Raw genomic sequence first — 4,392 nt, forward strand, 5'->3', positions numbered from 1 at the left:
TTCTTAACCATCCAGTTGGCTAACCGTCGTGTAGTTTTGTCCCTTTTCTGTTCCATCCCGTTTCACTCTATTTCTTCGTTTCTAACTGTGCCATATGTGTCCAGGCTTCCAAGTCCTCAAATTGTAACTAGAATTTGATTGTGCCGAGAAATGCGAGTGCATTGATTGGATTAACTTGAAAAAAGCCGACTGCATGTGGCCATAAATGAAATGGAACCCCTTTAAGCCAGGGAAAGCTGTGGATGCAGATGGCCAACAGTGGCATTGCTAAAATTGGGATATCTTTTTCCTAGTCGCTTTCGGAAAGCAAAGAATACGGGACTAGTTAAATTTGAAATAAAATTTACTTCACCAGCTAAACAAATAGAATTGAAGAAAAACAGAGGTTTTATGTCAGAAAAACTGAACTACATAAATCATAATTTCCAAAACTATGTAAGTTAGCAAACCATTTAAAATATGTTAACGAGAATATCGATTTTTTTTAAATGTTTTGTGAGATTCTATTAAAAATCAAAGGGAACAGGAATTTTACTATGTACAAGTATATATAATATTATTGTTCTTTAGTTTAAAATTTTAATTAGCCAACTTAATGGCTTTAGTAAGTTGAGTATAAAGCTTTGTGTTGATGCACATTTTTTCGTGTAAATAATACTATTGGTGTTATTGTTTCTGTATTTATTCATGTATTATGCTGGAAGTCCGGGGAAAAAAGTCCCCCAGGTCGACGTCTAAGCGGCACTTCTTCCGCAAAAAACCAATTAACTTCTGCTGAACCAAATGTTCAAGCCAAGGAAAGGAAACGAAATTTGCATGACTACAAAATTAAAAACAGCTTTGAGGGACAGAAAATATTTGGAGGATACATAGTTATTACGGCTTACTTTGCACACCCTGGCAGAGGGTATATTGATATTAGTGAGAAGTTGGCTTAGCAATTCTGCAGTATGTATAATCTTTGTAAAATCTATGTTTAATTAAAATCTAATCAATAGCAGAGTAACAGGTATCTGATAGCAGAGCAAGAATTCCACGCCTATTCATTCTAAAGAACAAAATAATGATTGAACCGACTTTTGAGCCATTGAATTGTTTACCAAAGCGTTCTCAGCTTTATTATAATTACTATTCTATTTTCGATCACATCCTTACATCATTCTGTTTGTAACTCGTAAGTTAAATTTTTTTTTTGTCAGTCGTAGTCCATTGGTTTCTTTTTGATGACGTCTTTGGTGGCCTTTCGGTGATTGGCCGTAAGAAGGTACAGTTTCTTCAGCATATTATCCGCCTCACGCGTGGTCATGGCAAACACCTGGACCATTCCCGTCTCATGAACACGGGCCGCCACCCCGGGAACTGCCTTGTCCACGTAGTAGACATACTGCATATGGGGCTCTGGAGAAAGAACGCTTAACGCAGTGAACACCGGCAAAGAGATCCCAAATGGAAAGTGGGCGCAGGAAATGAGACGCAGATGTAGAAGCTTGTTTGAGGGGTCGGCTTTGAAGTTCGCCCTCCCAAGGGTCCTAAACATCAGATCCCTTTGTGTTTCGGCAAGCATCGCATGGCCTCTTCCATTGATTATCAAGACACTGCCATCGGACCAAATCCAAGCTATCTGTGTGGCCTCATACCGGATTTGGATCACATCGATGTCGTTTTTGTAAACGGCGTTTCTTAGGAACCTAACCGTATTTTGCAGATCCAAGTTCGTATTCATACTCAGTGTGCAATACATTTTGCAAAAATTCATATCGACGTGCATGCGAAATTCCTCGACCTTGCGCCTTTTGGGACGCCTTAGGATTCTAATCCTCTGGAGGCACTGGTCCAAGTGATCTGGCAGAGGCGGAAGCAGAAGACATCTCCTCAAATTCTCCACCGATTTTGATCCAAACTGCTGGTTCCACTTTGAGCGGAGTCTCTTAGCTTGGGGGTCCCTGAACTCCGTCATGGTTTGGTCAATGATGTACTCGAAGTCCTCGAGGAAAACTGTGAAGCTGTTCTGCCATCCAGTCTCCGCTGAGACATTTCTGTTGCTTTCTCCCAGGACTCGGGGCTTCATTTGCTCCTCGCTGATCTCGGTTTCGAAGTCAATGGCTCTGGTTCTGCAGCAGTTGGATTGTTGGAACCGTCCTCATAGATGAGGAGTTGCACTTGTTGGGAAATGATTTCACTGCATTGCTGTAGCCAACTCTGGGTAGCTTCCTCAGCCTCGGGCCTCGGGGGCAATGTTTTAATGTCTTTGACCTCGAGGATAACTGGCTTTTCTGGTTTTTCCACAATGAATTCAGTTGCTTTCTCTGGTTCCTTTTCTGGAATATTTTCAACGGAAACCTTTTCGTTGGGTGGGGGTTTCCACAACTCAGGCTTTACGCAATCAGGTTTCTGCGGCATTTCGAACACCTTTGGAGAAAACTTTTTCCAAACATCCTTTTCCTGGGAGATAAGATCCTTGGGCTTTAGTAACTCCATCAGAAGATCATGATTCTTCTCATGATCTCTGGCTAGGCTTAATAACATATCAAACTCTTCTATATCACTGTGGGGTTCGTTGAGGCCCTCCGATTTTATCCATTCCTTGAGTGCCCGCTGCTCTTCGATTCCAATGGTGCAGCTAGCAAAGGCGACATCTTCATTGTCCAGAATCCGAGGCTTCTTGGCGTCACTATCGACCTTTCCCTTTGAATCCGATCTTCTATATCATTATGAGGATCTTCGATTCTGTCAGCATCCATTGTTCCTTTGCTCCATCGACTTTCCTTTGAATCCGATTCTTCTAATCATTATAGATCCGTTGAGCCCTCCGATTCTATCCACTGATCCAAGACCCGCCACTCATCTTTTCCGACTTTCCTCTCAAAACCAGTTTCAAAAGAATTCTTTTTATATCGGTTTTTGTCAACTCGAACTGTTTTCGGAGGAAATTCATTGGAGTTTTGAGATTCCGTTAAACTCGGAGGTGGAGTTTTGGAAGGCTCCAAATACTCCATGCAAAACAAAGGCCATATAGCATCCGAGGGCTTTATAAGCCCCTTCTTCGCATCCATACAGAGCTTCCAAATATCCTCTGACGACAACATTTCTGTATCATACTCATCCACCAAAGGCCCCTTGATGGGTGTCAGCGGTGAGGGTTCTGTATCGACGGTAGGTTTTGGAACAGTTTGACGCACATTTGGAGATATTTTTCCTTCGTTGGGGCATCGTCGACTCTTGACAATGCTTGATGAGCTTGGAGGTGGCATTTGCCAGTTTTTGGGAAGCACGTTAGAATTCTCCTCGAGTCCAAAGTCCGGAACAACATTGTCGATGCGGAACTTGGAGGGTATGGGGTTTGGGTGCGGTTCATTTACGGTTCGAAAAGCGCTGAATATGAAATTAAATTCATATTAAATATGACTGTTTTTTTTAAGTTCTTACCTGGAGCACGGTCTTTGGATATCATATTCCGAAAAGCCATCTTGATTGTAGATGGGTTCTGTGCTCTTTTTCTTAGGATAGTTTACCGCATCACCGCTGGCCATTTTAAGAAACTGTTGGTCATCATCTACATCAAATAAAGAAGTACGTGGCATTTTGTTAGAAATGTAATCGGACTGAATTTTTAGATGCCAAATTTTTCCACGCACTCTACAACTCTATGGGTGGCAACCTTAAGTTATTTGTTTGAAATATATCCTATCGGAACGACAGAATTGTATATTATCTTTAAACTATTTAAAATAAAATTTTTATCATATATTGTTTCTATTGGGTTAGGTTTTTATACCCGTTACTCGTAGAGTAAAAGGGTATACTAGATTCGTTGAAAAGTATGTAACGGGCAGAAGGAAGCGTCTCCGACCATATAAAGTATATATATTCTTGATCAGGATTAATAGCCGAGCCAATCTGGCCATCTCCGTCCGTCTGTCCGTATGAACGTCGAGATCTCAGGAACTACAAAAGCTAAAAAGTTGAGATTAAGCATACAGACTCCAGAGACATAAACGCAGTTTGTCGATTTATATTGCCACGCCTAATCTAACGCCCACAAACCGCCCAAAGCTGCCACGCCCACACTTTTGAAAAATGTTTTCATATTTTTCAGTTTTTTATTAGTCTTATAAATTTCTATCGATTGGCCAAAAAAGTTTTTGCCACCCCCCTTTCTAACGCCCACAAACCACCAAAAACCGTCAGTGTTGAAGACTCTCCTTCGCACTTCCACTAGCTGAGTAACGGGTATCAGATAGTCGGGGAACTCGGTTATAGCGTTCTCTCTTTTTCAGTTTAATTCCGTAACGTAACCCATTCGAAGCCCGGGTCTTTTAGCCAGCTTTACTTGGAGCAGCCATTGCATTTAAATTTCTATAAATTTTTCATTTTCCATTTAGTTCCAATGGC

The 4,392-nt window shown here is 41.3% G+C and overlaps 1 pseudogene; it reads right to left on the bottom strand.

Moving 5' to 3' along the window:
• Nucleotides 1–1,092: 1,092 nt before the first annotated feature.
• On the bottom strand, nucleotides 1,093–3,651 carry LOC120322236 (annotated as a pseudogene).
• Between the last annotated feature and the right edge of the window lie 741 nt (nucleotides 3,652–4,392).

This window comes from Drosophila yakuba, unplaced genomic scaffold (genome assembly GCF_016746365.2).
Source record: "Drosophila yakuba strain Tai18E2 unplaced genomic scaffold, Prin_Dyak_Tai18E2_2.1 Segkk17_quiver_pilon_scaf, whole genome shotgun sequence".
Taxonomy (NCBI): domain Eukaryota; kingdom Metazoa; phylum Arthropoda; class Insecta; order Diptera; family Drosophilidae; genus Drosophila; species Drosophila yakuba.